Consider the following 16,200-nt stretch of genomic DNA (forward strand, 5'->3'; position numbering starts at 1 on the left):
TCTATCCACCACAAGCACACACCCATGATATGTGTATATTTAAAATATTTACATCAACTATTAAAGCCTAATTCCTTTTTTTTGATAAAATTATATGTGGAAGTTCTAATATTTTCTTCCTACAGCCCCAGTGGATTGTTTCCAGAGCCCACTACCTTAGAGTGAGCATATGGTAGCTTGTTTGCATTTCAGTTTCATTGTCTACACACTTGTTCAGCTCATCCTGCAGATGGATTCCATTAACTGTTGGCAGAGAAGGCCCTAGGGCGAGGTGGGTCTTTTCCTTAGGCTGAGATCCATGGGGAAGGGACTGGGTCTTATTTGACCTGGATTCCCCAGTACCTAGCTTAATGCTTGCCTGGCATACATAGAGCTAAGTGCTCAGTTAATGTTGGGTGGGTGGGTGTGGCCCTTTGCAAGATTAAGGTAAGAGTTACAGGATGTAGTCTTTTACCAGAGATGCCTTTTCTCACTGAGTCCCAGGGAATGCTAGCCTTCATCACTTCTTCTCTGACTCACACTTTCATTGAAGATACTCTGTGGCCTCTGTGGGCTAGTCATTGGGGACCTAGAAAGTCATATACAGTCTCTGCTCTCAAGAAGACTCGGTCTGGTGGATAGAACAACTAAACAAATGATGGCAGTGTTGTGGGAGAAGTGCCATAGCCAAATAGTGAAGCATAGAAAGGAGTTACTAATTTGGCCTGCGGGCAGGCTTCACAGAGGGGATCTTGTTTGAACTAGGTCCTGAAGGATGAGTATAAGCAGTCAGTTTGCCCATTCTGAAAAGGGTGATCAGCTTCTCATGGCTTTTGGGAAGGTGAAGACATAGGTTATTCAGTGGAGCATGATGACAGGATATGGGCCTACATCACTGAGAACAAGAAAATCTCAGTCCATATGAGACAGAGGTAGAAAACACACTAGTAACAGTTGTCTGGGTCTCTCCCCTTGGCTGGAATACCCAATATCACTCTGGGGGTGCCCTGGTGAAGGGCTCTGTTGACCTGCTGCTGAGCTGGGACTTCAGTTCCTTACTTATATTTTGGTTGTGAAGACTCAGACCAAGCATTTCAGATGCTGTAATCCTTCAGTCAGAAGCTGGCATCTGAGGAGAGCCTAGCCTTCCTGGTCCTTGCGTTCCTCACATCCTGATTTATAAGATTCAACACCTCTGGGCTTTGCTCAGATCTGTAAACTTACGTGTCAGTGCCTCCATTTGGATGTCAAGTCTCCAAATTAGATAGTGATGAACAGCTTCTTTGGAGCCTCCCTGGCAGAAGCATCAATTGCTTTGCCAATGAGAGGGGCTGTCCAGAGCCCCGGGCGCTGCAGATTTATGAGCTGACTGTGCCTTCTACTGTAATCTCTGGACTTCCAGCTTTCACTAAAAAAGAATGGTTTCTAATCTTGCTGATAACCTTCCCCGTGTAAATCTGTGCCTTGGAGGGCTTAGCCTGGAACAGTTTACTGGGAGGGCATTAACCCTTTCTCTCCCTGGAACGTCAGGGTCATGGGGCCTCCAATTACTTGTAATCAGGGAAAGCTATTCCAAGTCATTGAAATATCATTATAAAGAACATCTGGGTCCCTTCCTTCCTTCCTTTCTTTTTTCTAAATTAACTTACTGCCTGCAGGCCAGTGCCTTTTCTTCTCTGAGCCAAGTCCCTGGTAGAGCCTGGAAACTATAGCTAGGAAGCCTTGCTTTGCTTCAGGGATGGAGTATCTGAAGGACTGCATCCATTTTGGGGCTGCCTTCCCAGGGGTGCTGACAAGTGGGTTTGTCCAGAGGAGGTGGCCAGCAGATAATTATACTGCAGTTATGATAAGGGTTTTAGTAAGAGATGAACAAAGAACTTCTGTAATTAAAACCCCTATGGTTTGACACATAGGGTTTACATGCGATTGTCCTTTCACTCACTCATACTGAGTGTTCATTTCATAAGCCAAAGTTACACATCAATTTATTATTCTAAAGTCAGCTTTTTTCAATTTTTTTTTTTTTGGTTTTTAAAATAACATTTTTTTTTTTCAAACTTTTAATTGTGCAATATAGAAAACTGAAAAGCACAAGAAGCAAACACAAAAGTCATCCAGAATCACAAGCAGTTTACGGGCTGACATATCCTTCTAGGTGCTTTATGTGTATACATACAACTGAGCATACATTCTTTTGTGTATCATGCTTTTTCATGAACATTAACCAATTCAAAGTCCCAAAGCTGTGAGTATTGGGATAACCAAGAATACATGACACCAACTCAATTGGGGCGGGGTTGGGGGGGGAATGTATTCCTGCCTTTCTTGGGGACAAAAATTTCATAAAAGACAAAAATGCAACAGGCCTCTATAGATACTGGCAGAGTTACAAATACTGCATTCCCTTAATGCTCAATTTAAAATTAGACATAAAGCAAGAATACAATAAGTATAATTCTAATTCAATATTGTAATAATCACTTATTATAGTATAATGCCCTTTATTTCTTTATTTATTTAATAGTAATTATGGAACATGGATGCTTTAATGAATTTCATATTGCAATGAAGACACTAAACACTTAAAAACGTTACATCAATACAGTAAAAATGACTGATTCCACATAACACTTATAAATGCATACTTTTTCTCCCAAAGAAACTTGTTTTACAGATTTAAACAACAAATTGTTTACATAAGATTCTTCAGATTCCAAAGTATGCGCAGAACTTTTGACTCTACAGAAACTAACGTGCAGTGGTTGAGAAAAAGATAAATTTGTCCAACAATGTATCTAGTGATATTCTATATCAAAAGACGTTTTTCTATTACCACACATTTTCCTTCTATTAACAAATGAAATTCTGGACCTGTCAGCAAATAGGACAAAACTGTTCCCTTTTCAAAACACTATTTCAAATGATATCACATGTGGCTGGTAATATTACTTAATTTGAGCCACACACACTCAGATACATACACCAATCACTATCTCCAATCTCCTTTATGACTTGCTGAAAATAACATTTATGGCCACAAGGAGCAAGTGAATAAAATCAAGTTAAAAGACGACACAGAAGTTAACAGAGTAGGTATTATCCTGCTCCTGAGAACTCCACTCTAGCACCATTAGGGTTTTTCAGCCTCAGTGGAAATGAGTGGAGACTCACTTCTGGTGTCAGAAGTTGGTCCCTCTAGTTAGTGACAAAAAAGTGAACAGCTTTTGGCAGTGAAGGGTACTAGTCTGCAGAGAACCAAATTTAATCTTATAATGAAATATTGTCATATCTCCTTTCACTCCACTGTATATCCAGAGACAAAAGCATTAGATGACTTCTGAGTTGTAAACTGCAGAAACCATGTTTTTAGATTGTTTCATTTTAATTTGAAAGTCTAAGTATCTTAGAATCATTGTTAGGAATATTGAAAAATGTATAGAAATAATTACACATAAGAATCAAATTTGCCAGATTAACAATATTGAATCTTGTAAAAGTATGTATTCCTGATGGCCATTTAGTATAATGCTTTTTAACTGAACATCCAAACTGCATGATTTCACACCATAGCTAATACCATTTTCTACTGGACCCTTGTTCTGTTCCACACAATGTTGGAAATATCCCTTCCCAGAGAATACATTTTCAGTTTCTGGGCTGTTTCTTTTTCAACACTCTTCTTTGTTCCTCTTTTTTTAAGATAGGACTTCTGGGTGGTAGAAGATTGGGGGAAACTTGAATGGTGAGTACAGGTCAGCATGATAAATTTTATTCTTTTTCTTTTCTTTTTTTAAACCTTTGTTAATGGAAAATTTTAAACATAGACAAAAGAAGAGTGAATAGGTTGATGAATTCCCATGTATTCATCACCCAGTTTCAACAGTTGTCAACTCATGGCTTATCTTGTTTCATCCATACACCTTTCTACTCCACTCTTACTCATCATTTTGAAGTAAATCTAAGATATCCTCTTATTTTATCCATAAATATTAAAATTATGTATCTATAAAAGATAAAGGCTCTTTTAAAAATATAACCATAATACCATAATCACACTTAAAAATATTAACTCCTTAATATCAAATATACTTCAGTGTCTGAATTTCAAATTCTTATAACTATCATACCTTTTTTTGTCAGTTTGCTTGAATCAGATCAAAATAAGTTCCACTTGTTGCACTTGGTTGATGTGTCTCTTAAGTGTCTTTTATAAAAAGTTTCCTACTCCATCTCCCTTTTTTGCCTTCCTTTCCCTTTGCCATTTATTTGTTAAAGAATCATTTACCCTATGGTTTCTTACAGTCTGGATTTTGCTGATTGTATCACCATGGTGTCATTTAATGTGTTGCTCTGTCCTCTGTTTTCTGTGAATCTGTGATTAGATCTAAAGGTTTGGTCTCATTCAGGTTTGATTTTTTTTTTTTTTTTTTTGTCAAGACTACTTTGTATATGGTATAAAGTACTTTCATTCCTAAAACTCATACTGTCTGGTTATCTCTCCCTTTTTGATGTTAGTGGCCATTGATGATCAATGCCTAGATCCATTAATTCATTAGTGTTTCAGAATGGTGATATTCCAGTTCTGTCTTTCCTTCTTTGCGTATTAACTAGAATACTTTTTGAGAAACCCCCATTCATCAACTCCTTAGATACCCAGAGGAATAGTTTGTATGAGAAAGGCAGGATAAATTATTCTTTCCCTTTATTCACCTGCTATTTTATTTTCCTTGCTTCTAAAACAAATACCATACAATGAGTTGGCTTAACAACAGGAATTTATTGACTCATGGTTTCAGAGGCTAAAAGGCTTGCTTAGTCCGGGGTCAGTATCTTCTGGCTGGCTGGCAATCTTTGGGTTCCCTTGGCTTTTCCATCAGAAGACAGTGCAAAGAGTGGCATCTTCTCCTTTCTGTCCTGGGTTCCAGTTTCCTTCTGGCTGCTCCTGTGGCTTCTCCCCTGTGTCCAATTTCCTTTGCCTTTAAGGACTTCAGCCATATTGAATTAGACCCACCCTCATTCAGTTTGGGCACACCTTAACTAATAACATCTTCAAAGATACAATTTACAAATGGGTGTATGCCCACAGGACCAGGGGTTGGGACCTAACATGCCTTTTGTTGTTGTTGTGGGGGTGGGGGGCATGATTCAATCCCCAACACCTGTTTTCAAAATAGTAAGTGATTTACTAGAATTCTCCAACAATGACCAATTAGTTTGTCCAATTGCAAGTATTACCCCTATTGATGGTCAAACTGCCTCATTTTTTGGCCAGTGAGAGCCTCTTCAGGTGGGCTCCTGAGTCCCTTTGACGCGATAGCTCATAGTCGCTGATAGCTCCCTTGCCTTCTTTATGACAGAATGTTCCAGACTCATTTTATTCTTTTGTCAAAGATAAGTTGTCTGTATTTGTGTGGATCTATTTCTGGGATCAGGTTCATTTTGAACATCTCCTGTCCCTTACCCAGATTGAGCCAATTCTCTCTAAGGAATCCTGGTTTCTTTCAGTGGGGAAATAGTATTTCAAAATCATAATCTAGATGCTAGGTGTGCTGGTTTGTATGTATTATGTCCCCCAGGAAAAGCCATATTCTTTAATGCAATCTTGTGGGGGCAGACATATTAGTATGGATTAGGTTGGAACCTATTGGTTCAGTATTTCCATGGAGGTGTGGCCGCGCCCATTCAGCATGGGCCTTGATTAGTTTGCTAGAGCCTTATATAAGCTCAGACAGAAGGAGCTCATAGCCAGCTGGAGCTGATACAGACCTTTTGAAGATGGCTGTTGGAAGCTGATGCAGACATTTTGGAGAATGCCATTTTGAAATGCAGCCTAGGAGCAAGCAGACGCCGGCCACGTGTCTTGCCAGCTAACAGAGGCCATCCTCCAGTGAAGGTACCAGATTGTTGATATGTTACCTTGGATACTTTATGGCCTTAAGACTGTAACTGTGTAACCAGATAAACCCCCTTTTATAAAAGCCAATCCATTTCTGGTGTTTTGCATTCTGGCAGCATTAGCAAACTGGGACACTAGCATACTCGTTGCAGTTGGCTTTGTTGTTGTTTTTAGGCTTTTTTTGGTGTTCAGAGCCAGGAAATAATGTATGCTTATTTGTTTATTTAAAGATAAGATACATCATGAGTTCACACTGATACTTTTAATTCTTTTTCAATACTATGGGGTTTTTACTAAATTTATTTTATCTTATATCTGTATCTCCTTTTTCCTATACTGAGGCTCTCACTTCTCAATGACACCAGGAATGATAGAATTGGAGTATCATATAAGTGTTTAGTTGTTTTATCCCACCATATACTCAGAACAATCTAAGAATAACAGTGCCAGCGGTACCACTGACAACTAGAAATAGTACTTCAAAAATCTTTTAAGGTTATTTTTGTTCTTAGGGTATATCAATACTAAGGATGCATAGTCAACTTACTGTTTTCAAGATACTTGGAATAGTTCCTCTCTACCACTAACTGGATGTCAGTATAATTTTTAGAAATTTCTGGCAACATTTATCTGGAATGAAAGTATGGAGACACTGGTGAAATGTCTTCATTTGAGAATAATGCGAACAGCACTCTCCTAAAATACAGTCTCATTGTGTCACTTAACTGCTTTAAAAAATCTTTGCTTCTCCCCGGTCCCCATGGCCTGGCACTCATGGTTCTTTATAATCTGGCTTCAGCAGCCTCATGTTGTGACCCATGCTATAGCTTTACCTATCTTCTCTTTGTTCCCTCAAATCTTGTCAGTCTGGAATGCCTTTCCCTTCCTTGTCTACCTGGAAACTTCCTATTTATTCTTCAGGACCCATTTCAGATACCCTCCCCTTGGTGAAGTTTTTCTTGACTTTTCCAGGTGAAATTCCTTATTTCTCTGTGTTCTCCCGCAGCCCCTTGTATATACTTCTGTTACGGCACTTTTTTTGTTTACTCTTTGTTCTGGTTTGCTAATGCTGCCATTATGCAAAATACCAGAAATGGATTGGCTTTTATAAAGGGGGTTTATTTGGTTACAAAGTTATAGTCTTAAAGCTATAAACTGTCCAAGATAAGGCATCAACAATAGGGTACCTTCACTGAAGGTTGGCGGATGGCATCCAGAAAACCTGTTAGCTGGGAATGCACGTGGCTGGTGTCTTCTTGCTCCTAGGTTGCGTCTAAAAATGGTGTTCTCCAAAATGTCAGCATCAGCTTTCAACAGCCATCTTCCAAACATCTCTCTAAGCTGCAGCACTGACGTCCTTCTGTTTGTGAACTCTTTTATAGGACTCCAGTGATTAAATCAAGACCCACCTAATATGGGTGGGGCCACACCTCCATAGAAATCTAATCAAAGGTATTACCCACAGTTGGGTGGGTCACATCTCTATGGAAACAACCTAATCCAAAGATTCCAACCTAATCAACACTAATACATCTGCCTCCACAAGATTGCATTAAAGAATATGGCTTTTGGTGGGACATAATATATCCAAACTAGCACACTCTTATTTGCAATTTACTCAGCTCTGTCCCTTCTTAGACTGGGAGTTCCTTGGGGGCAGAAACATTTACCAACATAGCTCCAATACCCAGCAGGCGGTCAGGGAAAGTTTGATTTTAATTAGTGACAGTGGATATGCAGATAGTGGCACTCAAAACTTTCCTGGGTTCATTTGCCATGTTATTTGAGAACTTTTTACTTGTTCATACATTAAAGGCCTAGTGAATCCTAGGAGCTGGGGCTACTGAGGTGAACAATGGAAATAGTTCTTCATCTTCCCGGATTTTACAGCCCAATTTATTATCTCATGCATCATTCAAGCTAGAAGAATCATGACATTAGGAACTTTCGATTGGAACACCCAAGATCAGGCAATGGTAACATTGGCCAGGCTTGGGTGCAGGCCTGGGGCAAGAAAGGGAGCAGGGCATGCCTGTGCCATAGAGGGGCCACCCATGTGGGGAGCTAAAAGTGGCCAGGAGTTGGGTCCTAGGCTAGGAAGAAATGGAGGTAAACCCCAAGAAGCCAGGAAATGCTGACAGTGACATTATGGACCAAGTTTGGCACAAAGGGTAGTATCATCTTACTTGCCACCTTCTGGCTTAAGTGTCAGGAATTTCCAACCTCTGCCCTGTAGGCCACCCATTAAAAGTTGGCAGCAGGAGAAGGGGATATTCTGTCTTTAAATCCTCCTTAAGTCTTGTATTAGTTAGGGTTCTCTAGGGAAACAGAATCAATGAGAGGTGTCTCTGGCTATCAGATTTGTAAAAGTGACTCACGCAACTGTAGGTATTGCACGAGTCCAAATTCTCTAGAGCAGTCAGCAAACAGTCGACTCCAAGGAAGATGTCCGATGAACTCCTCAGGAAACGAACCGGCAACTTCGAAGAACTCCTCAGGAAACGCTTCGCTGGGCAGCCAAAGAATTGAAGGTCCTCTAACTGTCTCGCTTATAAGTCTTCAACTGATTAATTGGGTTAAATCCAGCCAATTGCATTCTCTCATTGTGGAAGACATGCCCTTTGGTGAGTCATCAGTCACAGCTGCAGTCAGTTGACTGATGATTTAATAAACCAGCCTGTTGGTTTATTAACCAGCCTCAAACATCCTCACAGCAATGGTTAGGCCAGTGTTTGCTTGACCAGACAGCTGGGTACTATCACCTGGCCAAGTTGACACATGAACCTAACCATCACAAGTCTTGACCTTAATTTTGAACAGATAGCTAAAAAGGATGAGAGAAAAACAGTATATATTTATGAAAATGAAATCTTTGTTGCTTGCCCTGTGGGCTGGTTTGTCTCTACTTTTTATTTAGCGTTTCAGAAACCTGAGCTGATGTTTACTAGATGATTGATCGGGCTTTTGCTTCTTTCACTCCAGCAAATTACAGCATCTATCCTTCTGCAACCATGTTTCACAGATACCTTGTTGGGAACTTTTCCCTTCTTGAGCCAGTAGAGTTAGGAAGACAGCCAAACCTTCATGGTTTGATCAAATGCTGATGTCTGGTTGTAGTGATACTGCCTCTGGTGAGGTCACCAAGGATGCCTGGTTCAGTCCCTTAAGTGGAAGGCTGTGCATTAGGAATCCTTCTCTGCCATGTTCCTTAATCTCCTCTGGATTCAGCTATATCTCTAGCTCCTCTTTCCCATTTCGCTCTTACCATTCTCCAGCTAGGTGTACTGCGGGTGTCTCAAATTCATTATGTCGTTTTAGACATAAATTCTGCCTCCCCATACCACCATTCACGCTGTCCCTGACTTCAGATTAGATTATTCTTTATTATGCCCTCTCACAGTACCTTACAGTTGTAATTAAATAATACTTTAGGAATTTATTTACCTTGTTGCCTCTCCTGCTAGATTCTAAGTTCCTTGAGAGTAGGGACCATGCCTGCCTTGTTCATCATTGTTCCCAGTGCCTGGTATATATAGTGCCTGGAACACAGTCTTCAGTAAATATTTGTTGAATTAATTAAGAAATCCACATAGTCCCTCAGGCTAGAAACCTCAGCATTAATGCATATTCCTCTCTCTCACCATCCACAACTTGTCTATTCTACCTTGGAAATGTTTATCAAATCCAGTATTCAGGACCTGTCATCTCACACTTGGACTGTGTGGGTTTCTCTGCCTCTTTTCTTTTTCTCCATCCAGTCCCTTCTCCACACAGCCACAGAGATCTTCTAAAATTCATAAATCTAACCCTGTCACTCCAATGGTATTACTTCCCTACTTAAAAACAATTTTTTTTTTTTTTTGCCTCCTACTGTCTGAAGAACTGAATTCAAACTCCCTGGCTTGCCATGCTCTATCCCTAATCTATTTTTCCTGCCTCATACGCTGCTGTTGTTCCTATGTAACCTTATGTTTAACTACCACAGCTTGCCATTTCCCAAGTCTTTTTATGTCCCTTAGTTTCCACTTTATCTTTCCTTCTCTAGCACCTAACACAGTGCTGTCACAGAGAAGAGCGAGAGAGAAGGTTGGATGGCTAAAGGTAGCTTTGGGATCGGGATCAGAAAAGCTCACTGGGTTTCTAAGGAAATAGAGGAAAACTTAAAAATGTCGTCTGTCCTCCAACAGTAAGTCTTCCTTTGAGCGCATAAATCCCAAGGCTCAAGGTTTTGGGAGTCAGTGATGGAGTACTGCTTTGGTGTTGAAGTTATACCTCTGAATACAAATAAAAACCCTTTTCTATAATTTATTTTGGTAGGAGGGAATATTTATCTTGAAAGCCATACTTTTTTGTTTTTTAGTTCTCTTTGATGGTTTTGGAGTATGGTTATTTTGGATATGGCTTCTACTACAAGAAAGCAGAATGACCAAAACCAGCAGGAAAACTGATGGACTGACTAACCACCACCATCTGGATGATGCTGAGTTGAAACCCAATTATCTATTTAACAAACAAAAGTTAAATGTTGTTCACCACATGGGTCCTTCAGCTCTTCTTCACCTATCATTACCATTGTGACGATGCACGGATTTGAAATGAAATGCAAGGGCAGGGCTAGGCATGCTCAAGTGCCCTCCTGTTTGCCTCCCACAATCATGTGACAAGCTCTACTTTATATATACCCTCAATACCTGCAATGGATCCATCCTAACTTCTGATGTCTTTCCTCTGAATTATGTACAGATTACACAGGTGATCCTGTTAACTCCCAAAGCTTGCCATCCTAAAGTAGCCAAACAGTATGAATTTTGGCAGGTATTAATTTGAAGCCTGGAAATTTGTCTTTGGTGACCTGATTCTGGGGAAATTGAATCTAATGGTTGCAAAATAAATACCTCATGTAATACCTGTATCTGCATTTCATTACTTTTATCTCAAGCTTCCATAATGTTTTATCTTTGATGTCTCAAATTCAGCATGCTGGAAGCTGCTAGGAATCTGATTTAAAATGCTAGTGGTTATGACGTATGGATTAAAATGGACATCTGAAGTTATTTTGTAAGTGTGGAACATTGGGTTTAACAGACATGCTTGTTTACATCCTGTTTTGACACACAGATCTTAGAAAATTCTCTGAAGGTACTTTGGCATGACTTCCTGGCTAGAGTGCATCAAAGGAAAAAACCAGTGACACCTTAAATATACTTTTTTTTTTTGAACTTTCAAAGTATGATGATTTAACAAATAGTTAGAAAGCCAGTTTTAAAGAATGTTATGGGTTTCAGTTTCACAAATTTCAGGTATTTCCTTATTGTGAAGTATAACATATATACAGAAATGTGATAACTTTCAAAGTATGATTTAACAAGTAAGCTATAGAGCAAATTTCAAAGCATTTTATATGTGACAGTTCCACCATGTCAGTTATTTCCTTCTAGTATTCTAGTACTCTAGAAACTAAAAAATGTATATTTATATAAAAATTCAGTATTCGTAATCCTTTGTTAAATTCTGTCTTGTCAGTTGTACCATTCTCTCATTTGATCACTTTCTCAATCTTCAGGGATATCTGGGCATTGACCACCCTAACTTGTTCATACTGAAAAGGGCTGTCAACATTATGGAGAAGGGGGGATACATCTGGTTGATGTTCTTGCCTTTGGGTTTTGGACTTATCTAGCATAGGAACATCTGGGGGATTTAAGTTTCTGGAAATTAAATTTAGTGAGTGAAACTTTTATAGAGTCTTAAATAGGGAACTAGGTATTCTTTAGTATTTCGGGGACTACTATTGGTTAGGGCATGGCATACTGTGGCCATTTGGGATATCTAGCTGGAGCTTGCGTAAGAGTAACTTCCAGGATAGCCTCTTGACTCTATTTGAAATCTCTCAGCCATGGAAACCTTATTTTGTTACCTTTCTTTTCCCGCTTTGGTCAAAAAAGCATTCTCAATCCCCTGATGGCAGGGCCAGGCTCATTCCTGGGAGTTGTGTTCCACGTCGCCAGGGAGAATCACTCCCTTGGGAGTCATGTCCCACATGGGGGGATGGTAGTGAATTTATCAAATACACTTTTTTATCCTTTTTTTTTTTTGAAGTTCACTCCATCTGGGAGATTGAGTTTTGGGTCAGGATTGCTGATTCCCTACTATTTTTGTTGTCTGCTTTAGGACAGGAGTTCCTTATGTATTTCTGAGGCAGCTACAAAGACTCATTTGGACTTAAAAGGCTGACCAGGCAGATAAAGAAAGATGCACACAAATTCAGGCTACCCTGAACTTAAAATGTTTGGCAAACATTTTAGCACTATTATCTTATAAAAGAGTGGACATTATAGCAAATAAGCATATAGGCAAAATCTTAGTACTAAAAATTTAAATAAATTTAGCTTTATGGAAAACTGACTACATTGCTCATTTTTTCTCACATAGCCAAGGACCAGTGAAAATTTCAGCAACCAACCAGCCAGCACCATTTGGAAGCCTACTGCATTTGGGACCCCCATGTAGCAGTTATGAATTGCATTCCAGGTATAACAGAACTCTGAAAGGCAGTGGCTTAAACAAATTAGTGGTTTTGTTTTTCTCATGTAAATAGAAGTCTAGAGATAGATGGCTACTCCATGATGCCATCAGGAATTCTGACTTCTTCTATCTTCATATTTTTCCTTTTATCAGCAATTCTTAGTATGAATTTGTCATCATCTGAACCCAAGAGGCCTGTTCTACTCCTGCAAAGTGTAGGCAGGAAGAAGGGAAAGGGCAAAAGTGGTAGGCCAGTTGCGTTCACCTGCCTTTTAATGAGCTTTCTCCAAAGCCCCACCCAATGTCTGTGCCTGTATCTTAGTGGTCAGAACTGTGTCACATGGTCACCCTAGCTGCAAGGGAGGCTGTAAAATGTTCTTTAGGTGGGCACACTGCCACACTGAATGAAACCAGAGTACTGTTAGTAAGGAAGAAAGAGAATGGATTTTATTTATTTTTTATCATATTTTTAATTGTAGAATATAATATATATACATAGAAGTGATCATTTTCCAAGTGAAATTTAACACATAGAGAACAAATTTCAAAGAATATTATAGGTTACAGTTCCACAGTTTCAGTTATTTCCTTAATGTGAAATATAACAAATATACAGAAAAGGTAGTATCTTTCAAAGTATGCTCTAACAAGTAGTTATATAGGAAATTTCCAAAGTTATGAGTTCTAGTACCATAGAATCAATTATTTCCGTATTGTTAAATATAACATATATATAAAAAGGTGATAGCTTTCAAATTACAATTTAACAAGTAGCTATAGAACAAATTTCAAAGGATGCTATCTATGTGTTACAGTTCCACCATTTCAATTCTTTCCTTCTAGCTATTCTAATACCCCAGCAACTAAGAAAAAGAAAATTATATAAAGATTCGGTATTCATAATCCTTTGTTAAATTTCATCTTGTCTGCTGCTGTGCCTTCTTCTAGTTTCATCACTTTCCAGATCTTCAGGGATGTCTAGGCAATGACCACCCTAAGTTGTTCATGTTAAAAAGAGGTGTCAACTTTATGAGAAAAGGGGACATACCTAGTTGATGTTCTTGAAGAGGCTATTGCCTCTGGGTTTTGGGACTTAGCTGGCATAGGGGTTCTCTGAAGGATTTGTTTCTGAAGAATAAAGGTAATGAATGAAACCTTTATAGAGTCTCAGATAAGGATCCAGGTATTCTTTAAGGTTTTTGGGACTACTATTGACTTGGGCTCACGAAACTGTGGTCATTTGGCATATCTAGGTGAAGCTTGCATAGGAGTAACCTCCAGGGCAGCCTCCTGACTCTGTTTGAATTCTCTTAGCCATTGATACCTTATTTTGTTGCCTTTCTTTTCCCCTTTTTGGTCAAAAAGGCATAAGAGAATGGATTTTAGATGGATAACTACTACATCTTGGAACCTCTGCTTTTTTTTTTTTTTTTTTTTTTTTTTTTAAATCATCATTTTATTGAGATATATTCACATACCACGCAGTCATACAAAACAAATTGTACTTTCGATTGTTTACAGTACCATTACATAGTTGTACATTCATCACCTAAATCAATCCCTGACACCTTCATTAGCACACACACAAAAGTAACAAGAATAATAATTAGAGTGAAAAAGAGCAATTGAAGTAAAAAAGAACACTGGGTACCTTTGTCTGTCTGTTTCCCTCCCCTACTTTTCTACACATCCATCCATAAACTAGACAAAGTGGTGTTTGGTCCTTATGGCTTTCCCAATCCCGTTGTCACCCCTCATAAGCTACATTTTTATACAACTGTCTTCGAGATTCATGGGTTCTGGGTTGTAGTTTGATAGTTTCAGGTATCCACCACCAGCTACCCCAATTCTTTAGAACCTAAAAAGGGTTGTCTAAAGTGTGCATAAGAGTGCCCACCAGAGTGACCTCTCGGCTCCTTTTGGAATCTCTCTGCCACTGAAGCTTATTTCATTTCCTTTCACATCCCCCTTTTGGTCAAGAAGATGTTCTCCGTCCCACGGTGCCAGGTCTACATTCCTCCCTGGGAGTCATATTCCACGTTGCCAGGGAGATTCACTTCCCTGGGTGTCTGATCCCACGTAGGGGGGAGGGCAGTGATTTCACCTTTCAAGTTGGCTTAGCCAGAGAGAGAGGGCCACATCTGAGCAACAAAGAGGCATTCAGGAGGAGACTCTTAGGCACAAATACAGGGAGGCCTAGCCTCTCCTTTGCAGCAACCGTCTTCCCAAGGGTAAAACTTATGGTAGAGGGCTCAACCCATCAAACCACCAGTCCCCTATGTCTGTGGTCATGTTAGCAACCATGGAGGTGGGGTAGGCGAATACCCCTGCATTCTCCACAGGCTCCTCAAGGGGGCACTACATCTTTTTTTTTTTTTTTTTTTTTCCCCTTGTTTGTCTTTTTTCTTTTTTTTTTTTTTTTTTTTTTTTTTTTAACTTTCCCTTCTTTTTTCAAATCACCTGTATGAAAAAAAAAGTTAAAAAGAAAACAAACATACAATAAAAGAGCATTTCAAAGAGACCATAGCAAGGGAGTAAGAAAAAGACAACTAACCTAAGATAACTGCTTAACTTCCAACATGTTCCTACTTTACCCCAAGAAAGTTACATAATATAGCAACATTTCAGTGAACTTGTTCCTACTACAACCATCAGAAATTAACAGACCATAGTCATTTCTGGGCATCCCCAGAACGTTAAATAGCTTATCTGTTCTTCCTGGATTATTGTTCCCCCTTCCTTAATTGCTCTCTACTGCTAGTTCCCCTACATTCTACATTATAAACCATTTGTTTTACATTTTTCAAAGTTCACATTAGTGGTAGCATATAATATTTCTCTTTTTGTGCCTGGCTTATTTCGCTCAGCATTATGTCTTCAAGGTTCATCCATGTTGTCATATGTTTCACCAGATCGTTCCTTCTTACTGCCGCGTAGTATTCCATCGTGTGTATATACCACATTTTATTTATCCACTCATCTGTTGAAGGACATTTGGGTTGTTTCCATCTCTTGGCAATTGTGAATAATGCTGCTATGAACATTGGCGTGCAGATATCTGTTCGTGTCACTGCTTTCCGATCTTCCGGGTATATACCGAGGAGTGCAATCGCTGGATCGAATGGTAGCTCTATATCTAGTTTTCTAAGGAACTGCCAGACTGACTTCCAGAGTGGCTGAACCATTATACAGTCCCACCAACAATGAATAAGAGTTCCAATTTCTCCACATCCCCTCCAGCATTTGTAGTTTCCTGTTTGTTTAATGGCAGCCATTCTAACCGGTGTTAGATGGTATCTCATTGTGGTCTTAATTTGCATCTCTCTAATAGCTAGTGAAGCTGAACATTTTTTCATGTGTTTCTTGGTCATTTGTATTTCCTCTTCAGAGAACTGTCTTTTCATATCTTTTGCCCATTTTATAATTGGGCTGTCTGTACTATTGTCATTGAGTTGTAGGATTTCTTTGTGTATGCAAGATATCAGTCTTTTGTCAGATACATGGTTTCCAAAAATTTTTTCCCATTGAGTTGGCTGCCTCTTTACCTTTTTGAGAAATTCCTTTGAGGTGCAGAAACTTCTAAGCTTGAGGAGTTCCCATTTATCTATTTTCTCTTTTGTTGCTTGTGCTTTGGGTGTAAAGTCTAGGAAGTGGCCTCCTAATACAAGGTCTTGAAGATGTTTTCCTACATTATCTTCTAGGAGTTTTATGGTACTTTCTTTTATATTGAGATCTTTGGTCCATTTTGAGTTAATTTTTGTGTAGGGGGTGAGGTAGGGGTCCTCTTTCATTCTTTTGGA

At 39.2% G+C, this 16,200-nt stretch overlaps 1 protein-coding gene across 4 annotated transcripts in view; it reads left to right on the forward strand.

Annotated features, from left to right (window-relative positions):
* The window catches only part of YIPF1 (Yip1 domain family member 1), a 68,926-nt gene that overhangs the window by 41,470 nt on the left and 11,256 nt on the right, over positions 1-16,200 (forward strand). For 2 of the 4 annotated variants that reach the window (XM_037827173.1, XM_037827175.1), the window contains one exon: positions 10,236-11,106. The exons of the other annotated variants lie outside the window; for them this stretch is intronic. The gene's annotated coding sequence lies outside the window, so the exon portion shown is untranslated. Of the gene's footprint in view, positions 1-10,235; positions 11,107-16,200 lie in introns of those variants that run through there. 4 annotated transcript variants of the gene reach the window in all.

This window comes from Choloepus didactylus, chromosome 2, assembly GCF_015220235.1.
Source record: "Choloepus didactylus isolate mChoDid1 chromosome 2, mChoDid1.pri, whole genome shotgun sequence".
Classification (NCBI taxonomy): domain Eukaryota; kingdom Metazoa; phylum Chordata; class Mammalia; order Pilosa; family Megalonychidae; genus Choloepus; species Choloepus didactylus.